Raw genomic sequence first — 11,360 nt, 5'->3', positions numbered from 1 at the left:
ATTGGCAGCAACAATGAGAAAATAAACTAAGGTGTGGGCATTTTAATTCCCTAATCTAACATCACTCTACTAGTAAGGGGCCAAGATTGGACTTGAACTTATCTCTATCTGATATGAAAATCGGTGATAAGAATGCGTTTTACTGGGTTCCAGTCTGAAATACAGGAACCCAGTTATTTCTCCTATACTTAATTATCCATTCCTACATTTACTCATTTATCAACAAATACTTTCTGACCTTGGAAAGAGGAGACTTTACATGAGATATGGGCCTGGGAGTCATCACTGAAAGATAAAACCATGGGAATAGATGGGATAATTCAAGGATAGAGGGGAGATTGGAAGAGAAGAGCACTTCACCAGATGCTTAAGGAACATCCACATTTAAGGGCCCCACAAAGCTAGAAGGCCCTGGAGGAGAAGTTTAGAAAAAGCTATCAGAAGGGCAGAAGGAAAAAAGAGGATATTTAGATGCTGTGTAAACCAAGGGCAGAGAGGCTTTATGAAAGGGAGAGCTGTCTTTGTTGGATACTGCTCAGAGATAGGGTTGTGATGTTTCATTTGTCTCATGGCAAGGAGCCTTTGGTCACTTGCAGGAGGGGTGCTCAGGTAGCAGTGGTGATAATACCTCACTATCTGGTGTTAGAGAGTCAAGAAAGTCAATTCCATGCATCTCTCTCAGGGCTGGTTTCTTTATCTGTGAAACATGTATCCACAGCCTTCTCTACTTCAGAAAGATATAAAATGCAAAGAACCTTGATATAAGGCAGAATATGATCATTATAATCCTCATGTACAGAGGAGTAAGGGAGAAATCATATTCTGTTCTTGCTAGTTTTGCTGCTTCCATCTTAAATGTCCTGTTAAATTCATCACTGCATATTATAAAACTATTTAAAATTCAAAGTCTCATGTGATTGGGAAGGCCAGAATTATTCTCAAAGGTCTTATTCAATTCACCAGCTGCTTAGAACCTCATTCTTTTTTTTTTTAAGATTTTATAAATTTATTTATTTAGAGAGACAGAGTGTGAGCAGGGGGAGGCGCAGAGGGAGAGAGAGAATCTCAAGCAGACTCTGTGCCGAGCATGGAACACAATGCAGGGCTTGATCTCAGGACCTCGAGATCATGACCTGAGCCAAAACTGAGTCAGACACACAACTGACTAAGCCACCCAGGCACCCCTCATTCTATTGTTCCCTCAAGTGTTCATCCAGATTTTACGATTACACTTCTGAAGATGGGCAGTCTGCTACCTCTTGGGACAACATAGTGGATCCTGCATAGCATAGACTCTGAAGTCAGACAGAACTCAGTTTGGATGCTGCTCAATCAATGATATCTTGGGCAAGTTATTTGAACTCTCAAAACTTCAGTTTCTTATCTGTAAAATGGAGATTATAATACCTAACTCTCAGACTCATTAAGAGACTCAAATGTAATGATGCATGGAGAGCAAATAGCACAGCCTTTGGCAAAGAGAATATCTTTTAAAAAAGAGATGGATAACTCAGTCGGTTAAGCCTCTGACTCTTGATTTAGGCTCACGTTGTGATCTCAGGGTTGTGAGATTGAGCCTTGTCTCTCTCTCTCTCTCTCTCTCTTTCTCAAAAAAAAAAAAAAATAGAAACAATGATGCAGAGGGGCTTTACAAACATGGCCTTTAAGCAATATTTGAAGAACTTGAGATGTTCACCATAGAAGAGATATTTAATGGGAAATGAGGAAAAGCATAATGAGGAAGTTGCAGCAAATCAGAGGAACGCATAAACCGAGGTTGGTTGTATTAAAAAGCAGAGGAAGTGGAAGAGGAGCAACATGGCAGAGGAGAAGGAGACCTGGATTTTGTCTGGTCTCAGAAATTCAGCTAGATAGGTATCAAACCATTCTGAACACCTACGAACTCAACAGAAGATCAAAGAAAAGAATAGCAGCAGCTCTCTGAACAGAAAAGCAACCACTTTCTGGAAGGTAGGACATGCGGAGAAGTGAATCTGAGGCGATATTCGGGAGGATAGATGGCGGGGGAGGGGGCCTCCGTCGGCCACTTCTGGCAAGTGATAGAGCAGCGGAGCACAAAAAGAACTTTTAGAAGATGGCTCCGCTGAGGGATGTCGCTCCAGTGGCTAAGCAGGGGGTGGAATCCTCGCTGGGACAGTGTGGTCTCAGGACCCTCGGGGTCACAGAAAGACCGGGGATGCCTGGGTGTGGCAGAGCTCCCAGATATCGGAGCGGGGAAGCCGGCTGCAGAGATGGAGCCGAGGAGCGGGCTCTCAGCTCGGGGTTGCCATAAACCATGATCCGTGGCACACTGCTCCTCCAGCAGGGACCCAAAAAGCGGCAGATCTGGGGAGACTCCCCTTCCTCGCCCAGGAGGAGCGGCATGGGAGTGCACTGCAGGGGTCTGTTGGGTTTGGAGACTCCACATGGGGTCATGAGCCAGAGATAGAAACGCTCAGTCACAGGCCGGGTGAGCATGGAGTGTGGCCAGAGACCAGGGAGACAGGAGCGATTGACTGCTTTTCTCTGGGGGTTCACTGAGGAGTGGGGCCCTGAGTTCTCGGCTCCTCCAGGGCGGAGATTGGAAGGCCACCATTTTGACTCCTCCAAAGCTTGTACGGAAAGCTTGCAGGGAACAAAAGCTCCCGAGAGCAAACCCGAGCAAATGACTTAGCCCGGACCCGGCAAGGGCAGGGCAATTCTGCCTCTGGCAAAGACATTTGGGAACCACAGCAACAGGCCCCTCCCCGAGAAGATCAGCAAGAACAGCCAGCCAAGACCAAGTTTACCGATCAATGAGAACGGCAGAACTCCAGTGCTAGGGGAATACTGCACATAGAATTCATGGATTTTTTCCCCCATGATTCTTTAGTCTTTCAAAGTTAAATTTTTTAATTTTCTTTTTTCTTTTGAATTTTTCTTTTTTGCCTTTTCAATCAACATCTTATCAATTCCCTTTTAAAAATCTTTTTTAATTTTCATTTTTAGAGTCATATCCCTTCATTGTAGTTAACCTTATTTTTTGTATATATATAAGTTTTTCTCTCTTTAAAATTTTGGGATACAGTTTCTTCTAACAGAACAAAATACACCCTAAATCTCTAGTGTATGGCTTTGTTCTAGTTTCCTGCCTGATGATATTCTCGCCGCCCCTTTTTTTTGTTTAGTTCTGTTTTAAATTTTTCTTCTTTCTTTTTTCAACCAACTTCTTATCAATTCCTTTTATAAAATCCTTTATAATTTTCATCTTTACAGTCATATTCCATCCCTTCATCGTATTTACCCTTATTTTTGTACATATATGTTTTTCTTTCTTTACAGTTTTGGAACACAGTTTCTTCTAACAGACCAAAATACACCCAAAATCTAGTGTGTGGCTCTGATCATATTCTTTTTTTTCCTTTCCCTTTCTTTCCCCCCCGGTTTCAGGTCTCTTCTGATTTGTTTAGTGTATATTTTTCTGGGGTAGTTGTTACCCTTTTAGCATTTTGTTCTCTCATTCCTCTATTCTCCTCTGGACAAAATGACAAGATGGAAAAACTCATCTCAAAAAAAAGAACAAGAGGCAGTACCGACTGCCAGGGACCTAATCAATATGGATATTAGTAAGATGTCAGAACTAGAGTTCAGAATGACGATTATAAAGATACTAGCTGGGCTTGAAAAAAGCATGGAAGATACTAGAGAATCCCTTTCTGGAGAAATAAAAGAACTAAAATCTAACCAAGTCGAAATCAAAAAGGCTATAAATGAGGTGCAATAAAAAATGGAGGCTCTAACTGCTAGCATAAATGAGGCAGAAGAGAGAATTAGTGGTATAGAAGAACAAATGATGGAGAATAAAGAAGCTGAGAAAAAGAGAGATAAAAAACTACTGGATCACGAGGGCAGAATTTGAGAGATAAGTGATACCATAAGATGAAACAATATTAGAATAATTGGGATCCCAGAAGAAGAAGAGAGAAAGACAGGACAGAATGTATATTGGACCAAATTATAACAGAGAACTTCCCTAATGTGGGGAAGCAAACAGGCATCAAAATCCAAGAGGCACAGAGAAAACCCCTCAAAATCAATAAAAATAGGTCAACACCCCAACATCTGATAAACTTAAAAGTCTCAGAGACAAAGAAAGTCCTGAAAGCAGCTTGGGACAAGAGGTCTATAACCTACAACGGTAGAAACATTAGATTGGCAGCAGACCTCTCCACAGAGACCTGGCAGGCCAGAAAGGACTGGCATGATATTTTCAGAGCACTGAATGAGAAAAATAGGCAGCCAAGAATACTATATCCAGCTAGGCTGTCATTGAAAATAGAAGGAGAGATAAAAAGCTTCCAGGACAAACAAAAACTAAAAGAATTTGCAAACACCAAACGAGCCCTACAAGAAATATTGAAAGGGGTCCTCTAAGCAAAGAGAGAGCCTAAAAGTAACATAGACCAGGGATGCCTGGGTAGCTCAGTCATTAAGCATCTGCCTTCAACTCAGGTCATGATCCTAGGGTCCTGGGATTGAGCCCCGCATTGGACTCCCTACTCACGGGAAGCCTGCTTCTCCCTCTCCCACTCCCCCTGCTTCTGTTCCCTCTCTCACTGTGTCTATCTCTGTCAAATAAATAAAATCTTTAAAAAATAAAAATAAAAGTAACATAGACCAGAAAGGAATAGAGACAATATACAGTAACAGTCACCTTACAGGCAGTACAATGGCACTAAATTCATATCTTTCAATACTTTCCTGAATGTAAATGGCCTAAATGCCCCAATCAAAAGACACAAGCTGTCAGATAGGATAAAAAAAACAAGACCCATCAATATGCTGCCTGCAAGAGACTCATTTCAGACCCAAAGACACCTCCAGATTGAAAGTGAGGGGGTGGAAAACCATTTACCATGCTAATGGACGTAAAAAAAAAAACCTTGGGTGGCAATCCTTATATCAGACAAATTAGATTTTAAACCAAAGACTATAATAAGAGATGAGGAAGGACACTATGTCCTGCTTGAAGGGTTTATCCAAATGAAGATCTAACAGTTGTAAATATCTATCCCACTAACATGGGAGCAGACACTTATATAAGCCAATTAATAACAAAAGCAAAGAAACACATTGACAACAATACAATAATAGTAGGGAACTTTAACACCCCCCTCACTGAAATGGACACATCATCTAAGCAGAAGATCAACAAGGAAATAGAGGCTTTAAATGACACACTAGAACAGATGGACTTCACAGGTATATTCAGAAGATTCCATCCCAAAGCAACAGAATACACATTCTTCTCTAGTGCCCATGGAACATTCTCCAGAATTGATCACATCCTAGGTCACAAATCAGGTCTCAACCGGTACCAAAAGATTGGGATCATTCCCTGCATATTTGTGGACCACAGTGCTTTGAAACTAGAACTCAATCACAAGAGGAAAGTCGGAAAGAACTCAAATGCATGGATGCTCTTTAGCCTCCATGTATGGAGGCTAAATGGGTCAAATAGGAAATTAAAGAAGAATTTAAAAAATTCATGGAAACAAATGAAAATGAAAACACAACTGTTCAAAATCTTTGGGATACAGCAAAGGCAAATCTTAAGAGAAAATATATAGCAACACAAGCCTTTCTCAAGAAACAAGAAAGGTCTCAAATACACAACCTAACCCTACATCTAAAGGAGCTAGAGAAAAAACAGCAAATAAAGCCTAAACCCAGCAGGAGAAGAGAAATAATAAAGATCAGAGCAGAAGTCAATGAAATAGAAACCAAAAGAACAGTAGAACAGACCAAAAAACCAGGAGCTGGTTCTTTGAACGAATTAATAAGACTGATAAACCCCTGTCCAGACTTATCAAAAAGAAAAGAGAAATGACCCAAATAAATAAAATCATGAATGAAAGAGGGGAGATCACAACCAACACTAAAGAAATACAATTATAAGAACATTATGAGCAACTATATGCCCGCAAATTAGACAATCTGGAAGGAATGGATGCATTCCTAGAGACCTGTAAACTACCAAAAATGAACCAGGAAGAAATAGAAAACCTGAACAGACCCATAACCAGTAAGGAAATTGAAGCAGTCATCAAAAATCTCCCAACAAACAGGAGCCCAGGGCCAGATGGCTTCCCAGGGGAATTCTACCAAACATTTAAAGAAGAATTAATACCTATTCTTCTGAAACTGTTCCAAAAAATAGAAATGGAAGGAAAACTTCCAAACTCATTTTATGAGGCCAGCATTACCTTGATCCCAAAACCAGACAAAGTTCCCATCAAAAGGAACTACAGAGCAATATCCCTGATGAACATGGATGCAAAAACTCTCACCAAAATACTAGCCAATAGGATCCAACAGTACATTAAAGGGATTATTCACCAAGACCAAGTAGGATTTTTTTACAGGCTGCAAGGTTGGTTCAACATCTGCAAATCAATCAATGTGATACAATACATTAATAAAAGAAAGAACAAGGACCATATGATCCTCTCAATAGATGCAGAAAAAGCATTTGACAAAGTACAGCATCCTTTCTTGATTAAAACTCTTCACAGTTTAGGGAAAGAAGGTACATACCTCATAAAAGCCATCTATGAAAAACCCACAGCAAATATCATTCTCAATGGGGAAAAACTGAGAGCTTTTCCCCTAAGGTCAGGAACACGACAGGGATGTCCGCTATCACTGCTGCTATTCAACATAGTACTAGAAGTCCTAGCCACAGCAATCAGACAACAAAAAGAAATCAAAGGCATCCGAATTGGCAAAGAAGAAGTCAAACTCTCACTCTTCGCAGATGATATGATACTTTATGTGGAAAACCCAAAAGACTCCACTCCAAAACTGCTAGAACTCATACAGGAATTCAGTAAAGTGGCAGGATATAAAATCAATGCACAGAAATCAGTGGCATTCCTATACACCAACAAGACAGAAGAAAGAGAAATTAAGGAGTTGATCCCATTTACAATTGTATCCAAAACCATAAGATACCTAGGAATAAATCTAACCAAAGATGCATAGAATCTGTATGCAGAAAACTATAAAATACTCATGAAAGAAATTGAGGAAGACACAAAGAAATGGAAAAACGTTCCATGCTCATGGATTGGAAGAAAAAATACTGTGAAGATGTCAAGGCTACCTAGAGCAATCTACACATTTAATGCAAACCCTATCAAAATACCATCCACTTTTTTCAAAGAAATGGAACAAATAATCCTAAAATTTGAATGGAACCAGAAAAGACCCTGAATAGTCAAAGGAATGTTGAAAAAGAAAAGTAAAGCTGGTGGCATCACAATTCCAGACTTCAAGCTCTATTACAAAGCTGCAATCATCAAGACAGTATGGCACTGGCACAAAAACAGACACATAGATCAATGGAACAGAATAGAGAACCCAGAAATGGACCCTCAACTCTATGGTCAACTAATCTTTGACAAAGCAGGAAAGAATGTCCAATGGAAAAAAGACAGTCTCTTCAACAAATGGTGTTGGAAAAATTGGACAGCCATATGCAGAAGAATGAAATTGGACCATTTCCTTACACCACACACAAAAATAGAGTCAAAATGGATGAAAGACCTAAGTATGAGACAGGAATCCATCGAAATCCTAGAGGAGAACACAGGCAGCAACCTCTTCCACCTCAGCCCGCAGCAACTTCTTCCTAGACACATCGCCAGAGGCAAGGGAAGCAAGGGCAAAAATGAACTATTGGGACTTCATCAAGATAAAAAGCTTTTGCACAGCAAAGGAAACAGTCTACAAAACCAAAAGACAACTGACAGAATGGGAGAAGATATTCACAAATGACATATCAGATAAAGGGCTAGTATCCAAAATCTATAAAGAACTTATCAAACTCAACACCCAAAGAACAAATGATCCAATCAAGAAATGGACAGAAAACATGAACAGACATTTCTGCAAAGAAGACATCCAAATGGCCAACAGGCACATGAAAAAGTGCTCAACATCACTTGGCATCAGGGAAATCCAAATTAAAACCTCAATGAGATACCACCTCACACCAGTGAGAATGGCTAAAATTAACAAGTCAGGAAATCACAGATGTTGGCGAGGATACACTGTTGGTGGGAATGCAAGCTGGTGCAGTCACTCTGGAAAATAGTATGGACATTCCTCAAGAAGTTGAAAATAGAGCTACCCTATGACCCAGCAATTGCACCACTGGGTATTTACCCCAAAGATACAAATGTAGTGATCAAAAGGGTACGTGCACCCCATGTTTATAGCAGCAATGTGCACAATAGCCAAACTATGGAAAGAGCCAAGACTCCATCAACAGATGAATGGATAAAGAAGAGGTGGTATATATACACAATGGAATATTATGCAGCCATCAAAAAAACTCTGAAATCTTGCCATCTGCAACGTTGTGGATGGAACTAGGGGGTATTTATGGTAAGTGAAATAAGTCAATAAGAGAAAGAAAAGATCATATGATGTCACTGATATGAGGAATCTGAGAAACAAGACAGAGGATCATAGGGGAAGGGAGGAAGAAATGAAACAAGATGAAACCAGAGAGGGAAACAAACCATAAGAGACTCTTAATCTCAGGAAACAAACTGAGGGTTTTTGGAGTGGTGGGGGGTGGGAGGGATGGGGTGGCTGGGTGATGGATGTTGGGGAGGGTATGTGCTATAGTGAGTGCTGTGAATTGTGTAAGACTGATGAATCACAGACCTGTACCCCTGAAACAAATAATATGTTATATGTTAAAAAAAAAAAACCAAAAAATGAAGGTAATAGGAAGGGAAAAATGAAGGTGGGAAATCGGAAGGGGAAACAAACCATGAGACTATGGACTGTGAGAAACAAACTGAGGGTTTTGGGGGGGGGATGTGTAGCCCAGTGATAGGTATTAAGGAGGGCACATATTGCATGGAGTACTGGGTGTTATACACAAACAATGAATCATGGAAGACTATATCAAAAACTAATGATGTAATGTATGGTGACTAACATAACATAATAAAATAAATTTAAAAAAAAGTAGAGGAAGCATTTTACCTTCATCATCCCATCATCCAGTCTTGCATTGCTTAGCACCAAGAAAGATTCCCTTGTCCATGACTTCCTCACTATGGTGGAAAACAGGAGCAGGAAGATCCCGGCAGCCTTCACCATAGAAGACCCCAGCAACCTTTTCCACACAGCTTTTGCCAGTTTTTGCCACCAAATATCCCTACAGTTTTTGCCGACGTTGACCTCAGCTGGTGAAGCTGCCTGGGGAGTATGAGCTGCTTTGCACCCCTCATCCCAGGCCAGAGCAGCCACTGCTCCCAGCCCCATTGGTGCCAGCGCTGTTGACCCACCTGCCCCATTCTGGCACATGACTGGGACCCTGGCTGCACACCTGCTCCATGTGCTCCTGTATTCTGGATCCTGGCACTGCTGCCCTTCCGTGCATGCCTGTGCACCAGACCCCAGCTCCACAAATATGTGGAAACTAAAGAACGTGCTCTTGAGCCACTATTGAGTCAGAGGAAATCAAAGGGAATTTTTAAAGTATCTTGATAAAGAGAACAGATCAGTGGTTACCAGAGGGAAAGGAGTTGGAGGTGGGTTTGTAGGGTGATGGATGCTAAATAGACTTTTGGGGGTGATCACTCTGTCGTGCATACAGATGTCAGATTAGAATGTCATATACCTGAAATATATAATAACAATTTAAAAAGTATCTTGAGACAAACAAAAATGAAAAGAGAACATACCAAAATTTATGGGATGCAGTACAAACATTCTAAGAGGGAAGTTTTTAATGATAAATACCTACACTAAGGAAGAAGAAAGATCTCAGATGAATAACCTAACATTATACCTTAAGGAACTGGAAAAAGAAAAATAAATTTGACCCAAAGTTAGCAGAAAGAAGGAAATAATAAAGATTAGAGCAGAAATAAATCAAATATAGAATAAAAATGGAAAAATCAATAAAACTAAGAGTTGTGGTTTTTTTTAAATAAACAAAATTGATAAAACTTTAGCTAGATTAAGAAAAAGGGAAGATTCAAATAAAATCATGACTGAAAGAGGAGACATTACAATAGATGTCTTAAAAATAGAAAGGATCATGGGGACTTATGAAGAATCACATGCCAAAAACCTGGATAACCTAGAAGCAATGGATAAATTCCTGGAAACATGTGATGTACCAAACTCAATCAAGGAGAAATTAACAACCTGAACAGACCAATAACAAATAAGGAGAGGAAATTAGTAATCAAAAACCTCCCAGCCATGAAAAGCCCAGGACCAATCCTTCTTAAACTCTTTCATGAAATTGAAGATGAGGGAACACTTCCAAACTCACTTTATGAGACCAGCATCACCCTGATACCAAAACCAGGCAAAGGCACTACAAGGAAAGAAAACTACAGGCTAATACCTCTGATGAACATAGCAGAGAGGAGAATGATGGCCCTTCAGGTAGGGGGAAATGGGGAGATGTTGGTCAAGATGTACAGTGTTTCAGTTATGCCCGGTGAATAAGTTCTGGAGATCTAATATCCAACACTGTAGCTATAGTTGATGATACTGTACTGTGTACAAATTTGCTGAGAGAGTAGATCTTAAGTGTTCTTACCTCACACAAAAACGATGCTAACTAGGGACACCTGGGTGGCTCGGTCGTTAATCGTCTGCCTTCGGCTCAGGTCATGATCCCAGGGTCCTGGGATCGAGTCGCACATCGGGCTCCTTGCTCAGCAGGGAGCCTGCTTCTCTCTCTCTCTCCCTCTGCTTGTGCTCTCTCTGTCAAATAAATAAAATCTTTAAAAAAAATGATGCTAACTATGTAAGGAGATCGATATATTATATAGCTTGAATGTGGTGATTATTTTACAGTGTATCTGTATATCAAATCATTATGCTGTATACCTTACACATATACAATTTTTTCTTTAAAATTTTTTATTGTTATGTTAATCACCATATATTACATCATTAGTTTTTTTTTTAAGATTTTATTTATTTATTTGAGAGAGATAGAATGAGAGTTAGAGAGCACAAGAGGGAAGAGGGTCAGAGGGAGAAGCAGACTCCCCGCCGAGCAGGGAGCCCGATGTGGGACTCGATCCCGGGACTCCAGGATCATGACCTGAGCCGAAGGCAGTTGCTTAACCAACTGAGCCACCCAGGTGCCCCTACATCATTAGTTTTTGATGTAGTGTTCCATGATTCATTGTTTGTGCATAACACCCAGTGCTCCACGCAGAACGTGCGCTCTTTAATACCCACCACCAGGCTAACCCATCCCCCCACCTCTCTCCCCTCTAGAATGCTGTTTGTTTTTCAGAGTCCATCGTCTCTCATGGTTCGTCTCCCCC

This window comes from Callorhinus ursinus, unplaced genomic scaffold, assembly GCF_003265705.2.
Source record: "Callorhinus ursinus isolate GAN/ISIS: 27379988/994484 unplaced genomic scaffold, GSC_fseal_2.0 scaffold23, whole genome shotgun sequence".
NCBI classification, from domain to species: Eukaryota; Metazoa; Chordata; class Mammalia; order Carnivora; family Otariidae; genus Callorhinus; species Callorhinus ursinus.
Note: the sequence above shows the minus strand (reverse complement) of the source record.